Source organism: Hesperophylax consimilis, chromosome 13 (genome assembly GCF_061612785.1).
Source record: "Hesperophylax consimilis isolate HC1 chromosome 13, BYU_Hcon_1.0, whole genome shotgun sequence".
NCBI lineage: Eukaryota > Metazoa > Arthropoda > Insecta > Trichoptera > Limnephilidae > Hesperophylax > Hesperophylax consimilis.
In genome coordinates this window covers 14042450-14065303 of record NC_142848.1, presented here as the reverse complement: position 1 = coordinate 14065303, position 22854 = coordinate 14042450, and the positions used below count along the sequence as shown (strand labels likewise).

The 22854-nt window shown below is 34.9% G+C and overlaps 1 protein-coding gene across 2 annotated transcripts in view; it reads left to right on the top strand.

The window, feature by feature from the left end:
- Positions 1 to 22854, top strand: part of retn (retained) — a 254968-nt gene that overhangs the window by 211194 nt on the left and 20920 nt on the right. The gene's annotated exons all lie outside the window — the stretch shown is intronic.

The window sequence follows — 22854 nt, the reverse complement described above, 5'->3', positions numbered from 1 at the left end:
ATAAAACGTAACAATTTGTTTGTATTCTTTCAACATCTTGTACATGTATATTATAATGTGGGTTCCAGACAGGAGAATTGTACTCAAGTTGACTTCTTACATAAGCAAAATATAACAATTTAATACACTTTATATTTTTTAAATTTCTGGTTAGCCTAGTTATAAATCCCAACATTTTTAAGCCCTTATTAGAGATTTGTGTTATGTGGTTAACAAATAAATGTGGTTAAAGATTTATGTTATGTGTAGATAGTTGCGAAAATAATAAAATAAATAATGTTGAACTCACGGTATATAGGATAACCGTGGCATTGCGCTTTGGGGTGAAAATTTTGCTACATAATGTAAAAGTATACCTATACCTATTAAAATTAAAAAATATATTTCCTTTCGTGTTTCGATATTAATTGATTGATTGATTCCAGCATTCAAAGAAAATCTCATTATATAATTGTCCAATAACATTACGAATGAACTGGATATTGTGAATTCGCTGAAAGACCGGAAACGTGTTTAATTTCTCTAATGGCGCAGGACATTTGACCACCGCTGTCGGTAATGCAGTCTGCTGTTTCAATCTGAATTCCCAGAAACAAGTCCTGATGTGCAACACACACATGTTTATTATTATTTAAATAACCTTAGTTCTGATGCATTAATTCTTGTGATTTAGTGACAGCCGCGCCGTGTCTTATAGCAATATACACTAAAATGGTAGATGTCGCGATATTATTTAGGGATCTGCCCTAAACTGATTCACCTCAGAAACAGTCCGAACAGTTAAGCACGAAAAGTCATATATCGGTATATTGGATGCATTGTGCACGAAGGTAGGTGCTAAAGTGCGCTATATTTGAATTTATTTTCTTCTTATTTTCATGCTATCACTTCCTCTTGTCGACTTCCGTCACAAATTTTCTCTTGGTCTATCTTTTCATAATAAGTTTACTAATTTTTTCTCTGATTGCATTACCGCGATACTTTGTTCTTCGTGATTCTGAGTAGGATTCTACAATTCTTAAGGCGATGCCACACGCAGTAATGCAAAATCATGTGTTTTTGGTTTGAAAATTTGGTCGCCTAGAAATGTTTCAGATGCTTTAATTAAATACTGCGAGTAAAATACATCTTGGCCTTTGAAATGCCGATAAAAAAGTTTTCTAGGTTCCTTTCTACTCGTACCTCATTTCCTAGTACCTCGCCCCTAGACATCCTACGGTTCCCTGATATTTCATCAAAATACACCTTTAAAAAGTGATATAGAGTCAGTAAAAGTGATGAAACAAAAACTAGGTTTAATAGTTACTTATGTAACCTATTTGACCTAGTGACTTTATATCACTTTTTGGAGGTTGTTGAATTGTCATTTTGATGACATACCCGGTCACTACATTCTACATCTAAGAAATGGTCGACCTTTGCGGACTTCCAAAAGACCAGAATTAAGGCTACTATTTCACGCATCTGAAATAATTAATTACCTATATTCTTCTGAGGTTATAAATTTCCCGATAGAATTACAGGACTCGTGCCAAGATGTCTCCGCTGTATTGAAAAGTGTCTTAATGAATATGATTTGTCGGTTTTATTATTGTAAGCTTTGATTTTATTAATAAATTTAGTGTGCGGTTTGACACGTTTCAAGCTCTTCCGTAATTTACGATTGTTTAGTATCCCTTAATAGGTTTATCTCTTCGCTTTATTATGATGGCGTATTTTAATGAAAACCATTCCAGCGAAATGGAATTATCTACCCGTAGGCAGGATTAAGTACCAATCCATCTTTAAATAAAAGGCAAATATTATATTAATGATTTATTTATCTATATTCTACGACCGTACGAGATTTTACAAACATTTGATATACATAATAGCTGTACAACAGTAATCGAGAAATGAAAGTTGGCTATTAGTTATATAGAAATTCAATGCAAAAGAATAGTACTATGTTTAGCTTAGTTATTAATATTATCTTGGTATGTTACTTGTAACTATGCCTTCGTGTATCTATATTCCGTGTAGTTGAACACATCTACAATTTTTTTATATAATTCATGAGGTATAATAATAAAAAAACAATCCAGAAGGCGACGTAATGCAATCGTGTGTACGAATGCAATACATTCCATAATTGGCAATAATAAATACATATATTCCAGAAGGTAGTGTAATGTGATGCAATTCAATCGTGTGTATGAATGCAATACATTCCATAATTGGCAATAATACATAAATATATTTCAGAAGGTAGTGTAATGTGATGCTATTCAATCGTGTGTATGAATGCAATACATTTCATAATTGGCAATAATACAGAAATGTCAATAGGTACATGAAATATCAAAAAAAGATCATTTTCTGAAATATGAAAAATAACATCTTAACAAAAATCTGAAATCTAACGGATCTGTAGAGCACAGGCGTCAGGTGGAAATGGTGTCCTTGTTTTACCGGTATTTCGATGGAAGATACTCCGAGTTGATACTGTTGACATTTGTCATAAGAGAACGGGTCATTTCTACGACTCGTTTTTGAGATCGACCTCGTCTGTAGAACGATTTGCCGGCGTCTGTGTTTCCTCCAACCTACAACACGGGTCTCTTCCATGTTCACAACTTCTTCTCCTCGTGAATCTCCTCAACACAGCATCCCCAAAGATGACATAGGCCCCGAGGGAAATTATTTTCCTCAGCGCCCCTTGTGTGGAATTAATATAAAAAAAATATTTATACAATTGTTTTGTGTATTTATGAATTCTTATTATTCCGAACCTTTTTCCGTTCAATAATCCAGATTAGCATCTATTAATGAACATTTCTCGAATAAACCATATTTATTTATATTATTTTTGTGTATTACTTACTACCTACTTGAGAGATATCATTTTTAAGCCTTTTATATATTGTAGGTTTTTCGTTAGCCATTGTTTGTAATCGTGATAGTGTTGGCTATTATTTTCTCCTACGTATATCAAATACTTAATTACGTGAAATATTGTTAATTTAATAAAAATCTGGTCATATTATTCGTTTGGGACTGGTGGCCTGTAACGCGCGATTTTTCAAATTTCGCATATGTTATGAGGAAGTCTGAACACTTGTTATTATATTTATATTTATTCGGACAAGGCCATCTGCGTGAACGCGTGTTCAGATATATTCTGAGTGAGTAACATGTTATTAGAAAATGGTCATGCAGTCACATTTTTAGTATCGTGATAAAAACGCCGTTCATTTTTCTCATTATTTTATATTCGGGAAGGTGGGTACGAGTATATTGTCACAAATGCTTAATTTGTTAATTGTTTAATGTTCCTTTTTTCATTGCTTAATGTTTAATTTGTTAGATGATCTAAAGAAAAACATGCTAGATAATATACTGTTATTGAATTATCTTGAGCAACTTTTTGTCTTTTAGCTGATGTTCTGCCATTAAATATGCCGATTTGCGTCGTAAAAGTACGTCTTAAGAATTCTTGAGATAAACCAAATTACTTCAATAAGTTCTAAGATTTATAGCACCGCTATCAAACGTCTTGCATCTAGTTCAATGGAATTCATAATATGGTTATAAATTTACGAACCATTGGCTAATGTTTAAATTACAAGTACCGCTTTGTAATACAAAGCGTTGTAAAGCGACTACAAGCTTTGATTGAATTAACTGCCAATAGTCTAATGAGTGATACAAGTAGAAAATAAATAGTAGATGTGTATAATAATATTAATAATATGTTTAAATTAAATTAAATTAAAAATGTAAGTCAGAAAATCTGTTTTTTTGTCCCATTAAAAGCTCTCGTTCAGTGAACTACGGCATTATGATTTCACAGCTTTTACTGTCTAAAATTGCAAGGTGAATCTCTTAAAATTATTCTTAATCCGTTTAAAATGGGATTGCAGGCCAGAATGAATTGACAGTGAAACACGAATTGCGACGCCGGAACACGTGTTCATAAAAATTCAAATGTTTTTGCATTTCGTCGTTGCATCTTATCAGAACAAACGCAGGTGCATGAACACATGTTCTTATGAATGTACTAAAAGTTAATAATGAAACGGCCTGCAATCCCGTTTTAGCAGCATTTTAATAAATCAGCAATACTCATTTTTCTTCGTGCAACACAACTGTTTTCCAGGTCAGTTTATTTTGTTACTATTTTTTTCTGAAAAGTGTGTTAAAATCTCTTGCAAATCCCGGTAGTACAACTACCTACTAAATACTAGTATTTTTTCTTCCCTAGCTTTCTTAGACCATCTGCACAGCATCCTGAATATAATATAGGCTTTATAATACCTGGGATTAAGTAAAAATAGTTTTATTTTCTTCTTGTAAACACCTCAGCAGCATCCCAAAAATAACATTGCCCATGAGAATCCTCAGAATTCCCTGAATGGATTAATCAGTAACAAATGATAATAATAATAATATTTGGATGATTTGTATAGCGCCGTTTTTGGGCAAAATCACCTCAAGGGCGCTGTACAAACTTATAGTACATTTCTACTATGTTATTACTAACTATGTATGGAGATAATATACAGTACAATACTTACCTGGTAGGTCACTTGAGATTAACACTTAATTAACATTAACTGATTGTTTATTATCGAAATTTAGATACAGGATTTAGGACATAATTGGAATAATATTGCAACTTTAACAAACTCCCCTAGTTTTAAAACTACACCATTTAGTATGTAGGCATAGACATTTATGCTGTTATACAAAATTTGCATAGTGAAATTTGCACGGGCCGATTGGTACCCAATGCGTAAATCCGTATGTATTAAGCGCCTCCCAATGGTGTTCATTCCAATCCGATCGCTGAATCAGTTATCAATTTGGGGTGTTCCCCTATTCTGGAAATTCGCCCCTGTAATTTGATTGTGCCTCAATCCAATGGTGCTCACGAACGGGGATGGCGGCCTCTCATTGGTGGGTAGCCGCCCCTCTGATTGGTGGAATTAGGGGTGCGATTGAAGGGGTTATTACGTTTTATGACGATGATTACTTGGCCGCGAATAATGCGTCTGCCGGAGCATGGTCTGTATGGATGGGTGGATCGATGCAAAACTGCCCCCAAATTACGGCCTTTTCACGGTCAAGGGTTATTTTTGTGTGCCACGCTAAATTAGTAAAAGGTTATCCCGGTAAATACATGTTATTGCAGTTCCAAAATCTCTGTGTTTTCTCCCTCTTACTTTCTTCCTCCGAGATCCAGGTTCATTTCTTCCTTTCCTTCATAATACCTTCCTCGCAGCATCTCCATAGATGACATAGGCCTTGGGAAATTATTTTCTTCGAAGCCTTTTATTTTTTTCTTGCGTGTAGCTAATTTAAAAAAAGGCTTTTTTTTCGGAAATGGTATTACAATGGCTCTCGGTCTAAGTTAATTCGAGGTATTTATTTCAGGGATTTTGTTTGCTGCCTGAAGAAATGAGGCCACGGATTCAAAGGCCATCAAATCATGTTTTTAAATACCTCTATTTGAATTTTGATTTTGTTTTCGTGAATGAATGAATGAATGCAAATCTTGGAAGTAGTAATTAACCCACTTCCCGACATCGGATCGAGCTGAAACACAGTAGAGAAACTAAAACCTCCTGTGATATAAAAGGATTTGGATAGACTCATTGTCGATGACAATGCATTCTATCAAATTTTAGTGGCAATCACGCATACCGATGCGGACATATACTCATTTCTCTGAAATTGGATGACATTACTGCAGTTAATATACGAAATAAATGTCGGTTCTACCCAATTGGGATTTGGCTTAGTTGTTAGCGCGGTTGACTCCAGTTAAGAAGGAAGGTTCAATACTCAGCCGAACTAAAAAATATTTATATATTAATATGTTATGTGTGGTAAAAAAATTACGGGTTGATTTCTTCGCCTAAAATTTAAATGGTTACTTATAGTTCGTACCTTGCATTCAGGCACGAGTTTCTACACCATCTAAAGAATTTTGGGCAGTTTTATTTTTTTAAACTGAACGGTTCCCATTATATCCATAATGCGATTTGATTAAGACTTATGAAGCTAAATCTCCTGCGAAGCCGGGCAGTAAAACTAATACATGATTTTTGTATGTTTGTAATATTATGTATCTTTATAAACCAATTGTGTTTCTCGATCCCCTTGGCCCGGTGCAGCGGTCGAAATCTATAATTAAAGTAATCCGAAGCCGAGTATGGCAGAATTTTACGACTTTTCTGCGAAGAACCTCCGCCCTCGCCCCTGGCCCTTGTTGCCCCGCCCTTCCATTAGGCGGGCGGCGTTCAAACTTGTGGCAACATTGTTTCAGAAGTGACTTGGTACTGAGGTAGGTACTTAGTATTGTCACGGTTTGATTTATATATTTCAATGACGATCAATGGCAGTGGCGTGCATTCCATAAAGGTCGAAAAGCTGTACCTATCACGAGAAAACGATCCATAAAAATCATATTGTATTTAAAAACTATAGTACTATAAATAAATTGGTATGCTAGTCCCAGCGAGAGTTCGTACGTGATGTCATATTAGTGATCGATGAACTGGTAGATGCAATGTTAGTTGATAATGGTTTCATATTTGCAAAACAATTAACTTTGTGACTCGCCATAATTTACATTCTATTGTACAAATAAATTTGTTTTTGACCACTTTATTTTAATTACACTTATCCGGTTTCAGAAGTACCCTTCCTTCATCAGAAGAATATTAAAACTAACTTTTAGGATATACAATATTGATATATATGTATATACATATTTCTAGTTGATGGAGTGGGGGGTGAGCAAAGGAAAAAGGGGTAATTAAGGATTTATGGAAAGAACAGAGCGGTTTATTGGAAATATGGCCAGAATAGGACTAAAAGATAAAAGACTCCCTGATTAAGGAAGGGTCTTTCTGAAACAGGTTGACTGTAATTAAAATAAAGTGGTCAAAAACGAATTTATGTGTTTCTATTGTGATAATAGTTTATTTAGTCCATAGTTATAATAATATCTTATTATCATTGTAGAATTATATTGTATATTTGTGCAGTGAGATAATTTTTCACAAAAAACGGCGCTATGCAAATCATCCAACTATTATTATTATTAATTTTTTGTACGGTTTTTTTTGCCAGATTTTGAAAACAAAGAAGAGTTTTCTCACACGTTGAATAAACTTGAATCATGATTTTTCCTTGCGTTCCTAAGAACTCAATTTTCAACATGGTATAATTTAGGAATAATCCGTCAGACCAGGAATGTACTTTGCAAATCGGACTCGCATTAGCAAGATTCGCGTCTGATACGATTAAAGGAGTCGTCCCCCCCCACCTGTGAGGGACAGAGGGGTGCTCCAGTGGAGGAGATCATCGGACACGCGTCGTTAAATCATATTTATTATCTCTGCTGCTACCCGCGAAGTCTGGTGGCCGCGGTTCTTGGCTGCACAAGAAGCGAAGCTAATGCCTTCACTGGCTGTTAATTAATCCACTTTATACAACTTCATTTCTTGCCGTTTTTGGCGTACATTAGATACATTTTTCACTGTTTAAGACGCAAGTAAAGAGGTGTATTGACTCCACTGACCTCTATGACTAATTATTAAGAATGTGTAATTGGTAAGTACTGAATTTTAATATTTATTTTTTATACGCCTTAGGCGTAACAGCCATAGGCGTGCACTGTGCCCTGCGCATCTGTGCATTCAAAATAGGATGTAAAACTATTAATTTCCCAAGATAAGAGAAGGTGGAAAATTATTTCCCCAAAAATTAAACAAACCAGCACCATAAAAAGAAATGAATATTTAGTGGTTATTTTAGGGTAAAACACACAATACCCTTGCCCTTTAGAATAACTGTGGGCAAAAACGTTTGACATTTTAAACGTTTCCGGTCGTCGGCATTTCTCCAACGGTCGCCTTGCGACGTCACATAAAAAGAGACGAGATCTTTTCGGAGCGATATTTCGTCATTCAAAGTGTCAAAATAACGTCAATCATTCTTGCCGGTGAGTTTCTCCGTCGCGTCGGAGCTTCCCAGCGCCGCGACGCTCCCGACGCTCAAACCAACTCGGCGTTTGCGTCGGCTGTTCCCTTTCTGCACCTAAACGCTCGAAGCCGCATGAATGAACACCGCTGCGGTGACATTTATGTCATAGACATATCCCCGCTTGAGTCTTTCTGTCTGACTGAGCGGCGATTTTTTTCAGTCCCGTACGGTGAAGCTTTTTACGATTTACGCGCTACTTTGTTACGCCGTCAAAAAAAGCTCTCTTAAATATTTTTACTGCCGCACTATGTGTATTTACGTGTTTATCGCCCCAATAACACCATCGTAAACAGGTACTTCGCCAGGATTTATTAATACGCTTTTGATCGCACACCTTTATCTCGATCTCGACGTCTTGTAACATTTTATGCGACGATTCGTTCTCTTCATTGCCTTTGATGTTTTAAAATGTAATGACCGCTTTGTTTCTTGATTTTATTCAATTATAAATTATCTGAGGATTCTAACATATGTATTTCTTTGTTTCGAGTCATAAACATTAAGACTCATTTGTCTTTGATAATAATACAATAAATTTTCATTGTCACATTTAAGATTATCCACAAATAAAAGTTCCATTTTTTCACGTACGATAAAAGTTATATCATATACTAAGGGACCCCGCAGTGCTTTGCTATTCGGACGTCTCCAACTTCTTTCACCATTCTCTACTGTATACCACAATGTTACATTACATCAACTTTAATTCGACTTCATATCTCAATCCGGTGCAGAGATATTGCGTTAAGTATTCCTCGGGCGTACCCGGCTTCTTCTGCTCTTGAAACGACCCTCTAAACACTCCTGGCACTAATAAGAACAATAATTGAAATTTTCAGAGACATCGATCGACTACTTTTCGAGTTTTGCGAGCACAAACATACGCAGGCTGATTTTTTTTATATACTATTGATGAGAGCGCACGATGATGAATTTTCCGCTATGAGCCCTACACTAGTCCCAGCTTCACAAATCTTGTTATTTGCAAATTAGCTACAGCATATTATTTCAATAACTCTCTTCATTTTGTAACTTCGTTAAAATGGGACATCAATATGATGGAACACCAATTTCAATCAGCACAAGATTGGTTTAAACAAATATCATTATGAAGCAATTAACACCTTATAAAAATACCGTCGGCTTTTTACCCGTGATGATATTTAAAAATTATAAAATCACTCATAAAATTTAATAATATCTGTTGGTAGTTTATCAGGCATATTATTCTTGCGAGCTGGCCCCACATTTCGGTCGCGTTGGCACCGCCGGAATGCGCCGGATTGACAAATGTCCCTCGGGATGTTTGGGGTTTATAGTTGGCGGTTTAACACGGGACATTATCTAGAAATAAAACCCGGCGCTGACCAAACCACTCACTTTACTGAATGGAATAGGAATTCTTCTCCTGATGACAAATTGCGGGGAAATAACCACACACCTAAATACTACTTGCATTATGACCTACTTCCTGATATTTCCTGATCAGGTGAGGAATCTAATTTAGGACCTTACTGACTGGGATGTGTTTACAGACTTCGATCTAAAACATTTATTTGATTACGTATTTGTAAACGGCATTAACTTTGTGGCTCGTCATAATATACAATAAAAAACAAATATATTTTTATTTTTGACCACTTTAATTTTATTTAAACTTTACCGGTTTCGGAAGAACCCTTCCTTCATCAGGAGAACAGGAGAATATTAAAAACAGTTTTTAATATTCTCCCAATGTAGGAAGAGTTCTTCCGAAACCGGTAGAGTTTAAATATAATTAAAGTGGTCAAAAACAAAATTGTGTTTTTTTATTGTAATTTATTGATAGGGCTGTGATTTGTGATGCTGACTTACTTAAGATTGGTGGACTTTCTAAATACACAAATCAAAAACTGCGCATTTCAGGAAAGCGAATGCTGTGAATATACAAAGTTGTTTTGAAAATTTATGCATTGTGTTTTTGTGTAGTTACATATCACCCTTATTTTAAACAGCTTTTAAATAATAATATATAATATTTATATTAATAACTCTTTGGATATATTTGTTCTAACGAAAGTGACCATTGATTATTTGTGTAAATCGACCAAATAATATGAACCGATTTAGTGAAAAAGAAGTTAAAAAACGTTACAATGTTTATACTCATTAACTAATTTCCGAACAGCACTTTTTTTCGCATGTTTGTATTTAATCTCAAAACTGTTTTTTTTCTTGTTTTTCCTGAGAATAATAAATAGTCAGCGTTAGATTTGATTTCTGTCCGTGATTTTTTAACGTCAGCCAGTCATTTATAAATGATTGAAAAAAGAATGGGATTCGCGTAATGAGATCATTTAGAGAGCAGAATCCGCTTTGATTCTCAGAATAAAAAGTCGCGTCCTCTTCCTCGTCCTTTTCCCAAATCAATCCGACAGCCGGAATGATTGTCGCCGCGACAACACCGGACATCTGACGAGAAAAATTCGTCGGAATTAAATAAAATTAATATCTAAGCTTTTAAGTTTTTTTTCTTTAGTTTTGGCACACCCCCGGAGTCCGCCCCCCTCCCACGCCCACCCTGTTAGATAACTCACAATGTCTAACCTGGTGTCTCTCTCTGGTCTAGTTATTCTGGTTGAGGAGTTCTCAACTGTTTGTCTGTCGGGCGTATTTGAGAATAAGGAAAAAATTTCAAACATCAGTATTAAATTACAGGTGCGCAAGAAAATTTACATTGTTTACTCATGGACACTATTTTCGTGTTCAAAATTTTTCTTGCAGACGCATATATTAATTCAGTGTCGTAAGTGATTTTATTATTTAAAAAAAATGTAAATCAAATTTAATAATATTATTATTAAGTTCTGCAAGTATTTTTTAATTTTTGTTAATGTTACAGCTGTTAAAAAATGCGGTCTAAATATAGCTTTCAAAACCAATAATAACATAGGAACTAAGCTTAAAAACTCCAAAAGTAGAAATCCTTAACTTAATAATAGTGGCATATGTGAATTAAAATGAGACCACGCCGACTGCAACGCTACTTATCTCGGACAGACGGGAAGGGCTAACTCAACTAGATTCAAAGTACAAATAGGATGTTACAATAAAAGCACCTTTTTAAAATTCGCAGAACATCTCTTAGTGAATAATCACGTCCCGCTTGACAACAATTAACTTAAACCATTACATATAGAAAAGAAAGGGCCATAGATTAAATTTACTTGAACAATTAGAAATCAATAAAAGAACCAATGACCCTAATTAAAGATATTAGAAGAACAAGATATGCTATGTTGACCGCCGGACCGTAGGCGGAGTACTACCTAATTAGGGTACTTTGAATACTATCGTGACGTACGCACAGAAATCTGTTCTATGTATTAGTGCGGATACCTTAGCGTAAGCGAAGGTGTGCAGTTATGCTATTGGTGAACAAAACCGGCGACACTGGGCAAAACAATTCCACACAGTATGAACTGCTCATAGTGCTCATAGCACATCTCGTTCTTCTAATATCTTTGACCCTAATATAACATTAATTATAAAGTAAGGAAAATTATTTATTTCCCGCTTCTAAGTATGTTCATAAAACCTAAACAATATAACACATTTAAATAAATTAATGGCAGCCACATCATCATTAAACAATTAAGATAACATTAATGTGGGGAAAATTTGACTTCAAAATACCCCACAGAATATGAAATCTATTGTCACAATTATTTTATCAGTAAATCGGTTTAACCGATAATAAATCATTTTAAATTGGGAGGGGGTATTATAGAATCATATATATAAGTCGTCTGAACGTGGTTATCACCACAGTTTAAAAAAAATGGTCTTGAAATCTGAAACAGCCGTAACAAAATCAAAAACCAAAAAATACTTAATAATAATATTATCAAATTTGATTTACATTACATTTAAAAAAAAATGTTTATAGTTTTCAATAGCTTTCATTATTGCCAAATGTAACAAGTTCTACAAGGAGCAATATTGCTTATAATGTTTAGTTTTAAAAACAAATATGACGCATGTTTGGGGCGGTGACTGGAACGTTATGTTGTGACCCAAACGGTCCCGCTGGACGTTTGTTTCCCTGAGGAAATCTTTAAAGCTCAGGCGTTGGGTGGAAATTTTGTCTTTGTTCTAACGGTATTTAAATGAAAGTTGCTCCGAAGAACTAGCGTCATTGATTACTTCGGCACCGGTGCACAGGCGGGAAACACACCAAATGCACGTCCAACAGATGTACATAGTTGACATTTGTCTCATGAGAACGACTTGTTCTTGAGTTCATGATTTACCGGCCTCTGTGATTCCTCCCTCCTAGAATATGGGTCTCTTCAAGACCCAGATTCACTTCTTCCTTTCCACGCAGCATCCCCAAAGATAAATTATTTTCCTCAGGGCCTTCTGGAATGGAATTATTCCAAATCCTTTTGCAGTAATTGAACATTTCGGTCACTTTTTGAGAACCCCTGCTCTAATTAATTTATTTATTCTAGTTCTGCTCTCCTGGTACGGTGTGACGTGGATTCCTTAATAACTCGAATACCGCTAAACGTCTTTTTCCGCTCCCAGCGTCTGGCTTCCATATATCATTATCAAAAGTTTCTTTTTCTGTGGTGTGTATCGCGAATGAGCCGGAATGGAGCACGTTTACTCTATGTCGTTCACGCCTCGGAAGAAAGAAATTAACCTGTGAAATCTAATTCATAAGTTTTTTCTTCGATATAAATGTAACACCTGAAAACCTTAAGATATTTGCAGAGGTGACGGACCTTTCCCATCTATTTCCCTAGTTATGTTGCAATGATGTGTGCTTTTAGAGGCATTGAGCCAACATAGGCTTCTTATAGATGCCAGCTGTCCCGATGCTACCTGAAAGGCAAGCTCAATGAAGAGCAATAGAGCAACACCACCCCAAAATTAAATAACATTGGACGTGAGAATCTTAAATCCGAATAGTTCCTCCCTTTGGTCATTTTAAACAATCCCTCAAAGAATAGTCTCTTCGGCCCTGTTCTATAAATTCCTTTCAACCTTGTGTTTGGAAACCTTTAGATTAGTTTTGTTGTACCACTATCGCATTGGATCGCCAATTAGCGTCCTCCGTGTCTGTCGTCGTGCGGCGAGAGATCCACTTGTCTCCCATCTCCAGAGAAAGAATTCAGATCGTGACTACGCTGTGTTTTCGGATTTGTTTTGTCGGCTCGGATTTTTAAATTAGTATCTGAATATCTATCTCCCAAATTTCCCGCGAGTCGATGGCGATTATATTCGGAGGTGGCCGTTTTACAATTCGGTGGGAATTAGACATGTTTCTTCAACACGGTAATTAAGCACACGTGATTATTTATACACTCGTGTGCTTATATTTAAACGTCCAAATATCTAAGGTGTTTGGACGTCATCTTGTCACGAGTCGAAATCACTTAATTTAAAGGAATGAGAGCGATGGAATATTTGATATAATGTTTATTTAAAAGACTTATCTCACGGTAGAGATGAAAACCGCCATACACTTTTCAAAATAATGAGAATAAAATATTACAGACACGTTTTATAAGTGGGAAGGTTATAAATTTACGCACGGCTCGTCTATGGGGCTACTAAAAATGAATCTACTTAATCAGATCTTCTACTACTAGAACCCCGCGGGACCACTGTATTGCAATTTTTTTTATAGAGATTTACCATCGCCACTCACTCAGAATTTTGTTGAATTCCAAACTGTTCAAGAATCCTAAATTGAATCCAACATATCAGTTTTTTGAACCTGAATGATTTTCCGTAGACTTTAACTAACGATTTGCTGTGGGCACCACGTAGGATATTTATACGAATACTTCTGTGAACAGTAGACCACGCGTCCATTATTCTTTTATTTATTAAATCAAAACCAAAATTTTCTCCGAAATCATAAGCTTTGTAAGTAGGTACTTAATAATCAACCATATTTGTAAGTGACATTTTTTTAAAGGACTTAGAGAGTTTTTCCAATGAAACGTCACTATCTCAATGATAATTCTTTGCTCAAACTTTCGTCAGGCATGTAGGTACCATTTCCAATTAGAAAGTCCAAATAAACACGACAATTTCACATTTGAAAAAATAATCTTTACTGAACCATAGTCATTTTATTTTTTTTTAATTTTTATTTATGTACATAAAACAGGCATGGTGCCCAAGAATTTACATACATGGATGTTTAAATACATAATAACAACAAAAATAGTAACAAAATGAATAAGCTAAATATGCAGAAGTAAATAACAAATAAGAATGGGTAATAGTCATATAAAACCACCTAGCTTCCTTGAGTAATAAAGTGGATGCAGCAGATTTTCGAAAACAAATTTACAGACAGATGAAATGCCAAACGGCCGTGTGAAAAGCGGACTTCGCTTCACTCATTCAATAATTTCGATTACGTCATTGAAAATTCGCAATTAACAATAATGTGGATGTTTGACGGCCATTAACTAGTTAGTGACCAGTTTAAAATGAGAATAAATGCAGTTGGCCCAACACCAGTGCAATAGTGCAGTAGCGCACCGGTATTGAGACATCTCCCTAATAACTGCTTCATACCGCGTAATCTGTTTATCTCGAATGGATGATTAAAAGCTCGGTGCATTATGCGGCCGAGGAGCAGTTGGACCGCGTCCAATATATTTATATATGATCTGTCAGTTGATGATGTGTGACGTCCCGCCGTATTTATTCGTTTTCGCCTTATCTATTTAAATCATCGCACTATTTCATCGTGAAATTGTTTAAGTGGTGGATGAGGAATGGCCGACCGGCGTTGAAACACACGGACCGCCGTTAATTATATCAGAGAAGGACGATCGGATCGTTTCGTGAATACGCCTTTCCTTATGAGCAACTTATTACGCAAAGAAAGTAGTAAACTTGTACATTACCAACTTAGCCCAAGTTTCAAAGTTTTCATTTTCATTTTCAAAATACATAATAGTTAACAAATCATTCATATAATACTCCTAGTGAAGGTGTTCACAAAACACTAAAGCGCCCGTGATTTTGCACAAAGACAGCGCTATACAAACAATCTACTAAATATTATTATTACTAACCAATTCAGTTAGTTACTGGTTATTATTTTTTACAACTGGTACTTATTATGTAAACTGTAGAATGTAGAGAATAGAAATTATTAAGTAAAATTCAAGAAACTTGTTTGCTCATCATGTTGAGAGAAAACGGGGTCTGAAGATCATTTGACAAATTTTCAAATATTTTTACCTTAAACGTTTTGTCAATAAAAATATATAAAATTTGTAATAACTTCAAAGAACCGTTCGATGTGGTCTTTTACACTACAATGTTGATAAATTCACGATTATTTATGCATTTTTAACTCGAAATCGCGATTTTCGTATATGTGGTTCTTTTGAAATATATGAGCAAAATATTATGGCTTCTTGTTTTATATTTTATTAGCTATGTAGATATTTTGTAGCTCTGTCGTAGATCTGTAGAATCTTTGCGAAATTGACGTTTCATGCTGAAGATAATTGCATTGAAGTAAAAGTAGAGATATAGTCGCTGTTCATGCCTAAGGGAAGAAAACTAGTATGTGATTCAGCTTTATATATTCTCTTAATAATACAATAACAATGCTAAACCTGCCTAGTTTTTGTTTTCCTGCATTTGCCGTACCTCATTTGCTTCCTAAGAAATGTCTAAGTAGGTTTTCATTGCACCATGAATTATTTCGACATAGTATTGAAGTCGCCATCAAAATAATGTTTCACGCACAGTTAGTAAACAGAAATGATTTTAGCGCTGTTTGTCTGAAACTGGGCATTGTACCGTTGATTTTCCTGGATCGGGTAAACAATGAGAAACGATTGTACGTGAAATGTACGTGGTGCGATCAATGGAACGATAGAAACCATCGGCCTGGTTGCCATCATTGTTCACGTTCTGAACGATTGTATTGTATTCAATTACGTATTGATATGTTTTATTATTTTCTGGAGCTCCGACCCATTGCTCTTTTCATGACGCTAAATTCAAATATTCCATATTTTATTGTGTAAGGATACATTGTGTTAGATCTACGTAAAACTAAAAATTCGTTCATTCATGATTAAACCATTTTTTTGATGGATAATTCGAGGATTTCATCGTTTTTATGTGACTTAACTGAAATTAATTTTGAATGTTACTTAGTGTTATTTTACGTATATTATAAAAAAAATACATTCTATGTGTTGAAAGGTTTAGGAGTAGGAGTAGGAGTAAGTCTTTCATTAAAGGAGTTTTCTTCATTTATCCTGGTTTCAATATCCCTTAATTATTCCTTACTAGTCCTTTAGGGTAGGAGGGCAGTTGGCCCCCCACAAAAAATGTCCGAAGGGGCGAAGTTAGCAGTCCTGAATGGAGTCCTGATACCAACCTTGATGTATGGCAATGACACGTGGAACTAGCAGACGAAGGATGAGAGTTGAATGAATGTTGTAGACATCAGATGCTTGAGGCGAATGTGTGGTAAAACTGTACACGTACGACCGTATGAAAAATGCTTAGCTTAGTGAGAAAACTAAATAAAGGGATCCTTAGATGGTTTGGGTGTGGATTGATGGTTTCGATCGGATGGACGAAGAAAGAAGTGTAAAGAGAGAATGTAAATAAGATGCGAATGTCTATTGTAGAAGAAGTCGGGGACGCCCGAGAAAGACAAGGGAAGTGCACCAAATACTCGAGTCGGGTCATGCCAAGAGGCAGAATAACAAAAGAGTATGTATGAGACGATGTATGAATGTGAATGAAGCAAGGAGTGTGCGCCGAGGTAGAACTGTGTGACTGTATGTTTCGCACAGCTGTTCCCTCCTCTAGAATGAACATGTATTATTTTTTCCAATAAATAATAATAATCATAAAATAATTGCTTCTTGTAATGTAATAAATACCCTTGACGACTGTCAAATCAAAATGGTGACTCTCGGATTAGCTTTGAAAGTTAACACTTGCAATAAATTATTTTTCCTATAGACATCGAGTCATACGACCTCCCCTTCCGTTCTTCATATTTCAACTCTAGAGTAAAACTACTATCTGTTAACATCAACTTTATGTTGGTACGGGTACCTAAATAACGTAAATCTTAAGATCTTAAGGGTTAACCCTTTTAACGGTGAATCACAGCAGAACTTTTAGTACTAAAAGATAGAATTTTGAATAGCTTCGTCCAGGTAGTAGTCCACAGAACGCACGTGAGCTATTCCCAATTAGAAAAGACATAATTAAACTCTCAAAGGGGCAAAATAAAATGTGTAAAACCATTTGTGACTAAAATAATATATTCTGACATTTCCATTAATGTTCAACTATTGCTTTAAACCATAGAAAAGTGAAGAAAATTAAAAGTGATTTGTATACACATTTGAATGGAAACAATTTTTTTTATCTAGCCCAGCGCTCTGTCTCACTTACACTCGCCTGACATCGTAGATCTCCATTCCATTTGAATTTCGTAAACACAGTTTTGTGTTGGAAATTTAAGCCTCGATTGTGCAAATATTTGCATCACGAAACACGCCCACAAGGCATTTCTTGTGTTATTCTTTATTCTAAGCCTTAAACCTTTTCTATTTACGTAAATTTTGTAGAAGTGTTAAATGTGCATAATTTTTTCAGATATTCAAAATAATTGTATCTATTTCATTTTTACTTTGCCTTGAGGAAATCAAGATTAAATTTAATTGAGCATTCGCCTGAAAGTGAACGTCGCCCGAAGTTCGTCTGATTTTACGAAATCCAAGCACCGAATCCAAAATCCGCTCGACAAATAATTAATAGCGATTCAGAGCGTGGATTTGAATTCTTCCCAGTATTTGGCACCGGAGTAGGCAGGGTTACATTCGGCCTTTGATTTCTTTCATGATTATTATTATTTCTGCCATCGGGAGCGGAAACCACGGTATTAGCTTACGGCATTCTGGCGTGTGCTTGCATTCAGTTATATTTCATACCAGTGGCGTGCTTTTTCTTACGTTATTATAAGTGAAGATTACCCGGATGACACTAGAAGATGGCAAAAAAATCCCCAATTCCTCGTATATGTCTACAATATAATACACAATTTTACAGAATTGACATTTTTGGTAATAACCTAAAGAAATATCGATATGAAGTAATAATAATAATAATATTTGGCTAATTTATATAGCGCCGTTTTCGTGAGAAATCACCTCAAGGGCGCTGTACAAATATATTTCTTAAATATTTAATACTAGAACTACTGACTTATCTCTAAGACTTATATCTAGTGACTTACGACTAAGGCCTATAACTACTATCTTAACGACATATACACGAGTATTTACATATTTGGCAACTTAAAACTAAAATTAAAATTAACAATTTAATCTTACTAACGCCAGAAGAAGAAGGAAGTTCTATTATATTAGGGTGGATTTATTGTTAGCTGGATATATTATATGTTAAATGAATTAAATTAATGAATAAAATCAATCAATCGCCAATCTTAAACGCATTTAGATGATTCATCTGCCAACAATTAAACCGATTAACTTGTTATGTTCCCGCTGATATTGTCAAATGCGTACGATCGATTATTAATATGAGAGTATGGAATGTATCGGGAGCATCTCCTATCCTCTTCCTCTCCCCTTCCTTTAACACCAAATTAATTTTAAGATATTAAAACTTCATTTCCAATGAACTTTAGCATAAGAAACTTCTGTGGCTTGACTTCAGTTAACTTGTATATTTATATCTATCATTGTATATTATTTCAAAGCTGTTTGTCGCTTACAAAATAAATAAGTATGGCGGCACTATATACCTCGGTGGGATTTGACCTCCACGAATGTTCTCCACCGGATTCAGTCCCTAGCAATGTGTCTACAGTCTACATTCTTCTTATTAGCAAGCTGTAACAGTAACACGTTACCTGTTACCGAAAATCTGCGAACGATGCTCGCGAGCCTCGCGCAAGCGATTCGCGTTGCGTTCGTAGCGCGCTCGTGGTCCTCAATCGGGAGTATTTCGTTGTTTATTTTGTAATGGATGGTTATTTAGTTAATTAATTTTGCAGTTAAAAAATTTAAGGAAAATAATCAAAGTTCTTTTAGTTATTATAACTCAATTTGGTATGCGGGTTTGGGTATCACCACCCCAGGGACCATTTATTGGATAACCAACACCTCTGCCACAGGTCACCCCAAGTTGTTCGTTACGTTTGGTGATTCAGCAGGGGTTCCCTGCAGTGTGGTGTGTTCAGGATGCGCCTGCCGACCAGCTGCGTGGCGTGCCGGATCGGTACAGGCTGGTTTGGGGAGACCCTTCGGCCTAGGGATAGATCATTCGCTCGTCACTCGTGGACACACAGACCCTTATATTACCACCTACCCCTCAAACCTTTTCCTTAACAGAACTTCCTCTCCTTCCTTTCCTTAAAAAGACCCTCCACACGGATGATCCCCAAAGATGAAATAGGTCCTAATGGAAATTATTTTCCTCGGAGCCTCCTGTGTAATGTAAAAAAAACTAAATAATTCAAGTTGAAAAAATGTGAAATTAAACAAAATTCGCGAAACGCCCCTGTTTTCTACCTATAATCTTACCTATACAGACATTAGTCCGCGTCAACTTTTGTTTTTCAATGTGATTTATATAAGTTATACATGTGTCGTATAAAAAATCCCCAACGCATTCGGAACTGATTCATTGTTGTGTAATTATACTGACGGAAAATGTATCCCTGCGTTTCGGCCGCCGCTTTATTACAAAATTTAATAAATGGTTGACGTAATGTCCTTTGTTAAAGAATTATCACGGCTTCAAAACTAGACGATGTGATGTAAGAATTATCATATTATTCGTTTCATGTTGAAGGCGGACGATTAGAAAATACTATAATAACAATGCTGCGAATTGTGATTTATCGAACAAACCCTACGTTAGTATTTTCCAGTCTCGTTAATTGAATAACTCAACTACCATAATAAATCTCTATTAATTTTACAGTGTTCTTTCGCAAACAATTTAAGTTTTTGCTTAAGAAGATGCCACGCGAAGTAATGCAAGATCATGCGAAATCATGTGTTTTTGGTTTGAAAATTTGATTTATTTATTTATTCACTTACGCCCGTCTGGCTTTTACCCAAAACATGAATAACTTAATTATATTAATAGTGCATTCAAATAATAATATTTTTATATGAGTAAAGAAAGAAGTATTATTGATATTTCAATCAAATATTCTGCGAGTATGACACTAAAATAAACATCAAAATAAAATCATCAAAATAAAATAAAATTAAGACAAAATAATAAGACAAAATAATTAATAAGACTATAAAACTAATAAGACAAAATAAAATCATCTGCGTAATAATAATAATAACATGGAATTTATATAGCGCAGTTTAGTGTCACGTCTTGGCCTTTTTATAAGCCTAGATAAAAATAAGTATCGGGCCCATAAAAATGATTTGAAGTGCGAAATCTTATACTTATGAACCCCTTTTCGTATAAAGTTTTATTATATATGTGGAAAATTGCGTTCTTTGGATCGTAAAACATTTTAATATAAGTTCCTGAAGTTGACAAAATAAAATCATCTGCGTGATAATAATAATAACATGGCATTTATATAGCGCAGTTTAGTGTCATTTCACTTCAAGTGCGCTTAACTACTCGTATAACAAACTTAAAAAATGGTAATTCAGTATTAGTGGTTCTTAAAATTATTCCTACAGTGTGCCTTACCCGATACAGATCTAATATTATAACACTAAATACACTGTTTATACAAAGTGATGACAAAACTTAGAATAACAATAAAAGCTCTCTAACGTTGATCTAGCGTCAAGATTTTTCTCGCTGAAATTCTAATTTCAACTTGTAAACCATTTACATCGTTTGCTATGAAGGTCTTGAGGTGTCTATTTTCGATTTTGTTGACTATCGAAAAATTAAAGTAGGTACTTATGCCGTGTTGCTTGATCCGTATTTCAAAACTTTTTGTTTTCTGGGTGACGCTGGGTAGTTAAGAAGGCACATATAATAAAGAATATAATTCAAATTTGAATGGAGACAAAATAAATGACGTAAATCTCCATCCCATTGAATTTCGAAAACACAGTTTTGTATGGAAATATAGGCCCATACTGGGAAAATATTTGGATCACGAAAAACGCCCACACGGCACTTACTAGGTATAATTAGTTCTGTATAAAAAGTTTATTTTATTAGACTTGTGTCTTTATGGATAAGTGACTGCAAAACCAAACAATTTAGTGTCAACACTGTATTTAAAATGTTTCTAAAATTTTGTACGGTTATTAAGGCTCTCCTTTTACCGGTTGAGCTGCTCCAAATAATTAAGATTATTTTCTCGTTGTTCGCCTTTGAAACGAATCTTATTGACTTAAGGTCATGTTTCGAACTATTGCGCATTGTACTACAACAAAAGCTTCTGTGGCCGGAAAGTGGAGAATTTGTATTAGAACAAGGTCTGCGTTCACACGCGTCGATCACAATCGCCTCTCGATGGAGTAAGTGTTTTTCGTTAGATCGTAAACAGTGTGAACTCCACCTTATCCAATGGTCGCCTGTTGCATTGTCGGTAATGCACTTTGTATACACTGAGCACAGATACGAATTAGCAAACCAACAGTTCACATTTAAATACTTACATATTTTCCGTTTATAACTAGATATTTTTACTCTTTAATACTAAACTATGATGGTTTCATGAAAACACTGAATTTTTTTTAGATGAATTTAGCAACGAGTTTCACGAGTGATTTTTCTTCCAACGATCTTTTTTGTTTCATGTTAAAAGCTGTCTGAAGATTTTCCTTTCAGAGAAGTAATATTTAGATGTTGTAATACAAAATTTAGTAAGGTAAAAAATTTCTAATTAAAAAAATATATATTTTAAAAACTATGTTGGTTTGGAAAAATCGAGAACCTACATAAAATCAAGTACACTTATGACCCCGCATTTCGATTATCTACCGAAATGCAACGAACTTCCCTTTAACACTTATCCCCTTACTAATAAAAGTATTTTAAATTTTACACATCTGATAAACCACCATTTAACATACATTTATCGTTGTTTTGTAAAATTTAAAACACATTTTAGAGCCGAAGGCCCAAACTTACAGCTCTAAACTTTAGAGCTTAAAGCTCTTAAACAATATGTATGTTATTTTTGAAGACTGCACATTTGCTGAGTTAAAAAAATAATTATATGAAATTCCATATCTCCGAAAATTGTGAAAACACTGCTGGCTTTTTATTAAACATGTTACGAGTATGAAAAAGTTCACTGTGTTTCTTTAAATGCTACTTAAAACATTATTTGATTTTCGTTAAGTTTAAATAAGTCATGCCACATTAAATATTTTCGCTTTTTAATTTTAGCGCGCTCGTTCTAACATTCGTTAATTACTGTTTACATGTGTATTTACGGTTCCATGATAACTCAACACAGTGACTTTTCAACACACCTTCAAAAAGTGATATAAAGCCATTAAAAAGCGATGAAAATTTTTTTTAACCTAAACCTACTTAACCAAGTTAATAAAGTTTTTGTTTCATCACTTTCCATGACTTTATTTAAATTTTTAAAGATGTGATGAATTATCATTTTGACGATTTATCCGGTCACCGTATTTACATATATCTCCCTTTCAAACCAACTTCTTCTTTTTAACGCTTAATTCGGAGCCATAACGATCCTTGAATCCATTAGGTATGGTTGTATTTTGCAAGTACTTGATGATTTGTTAAACAACTGAGCTGAACATCTGTGTCCCTTTC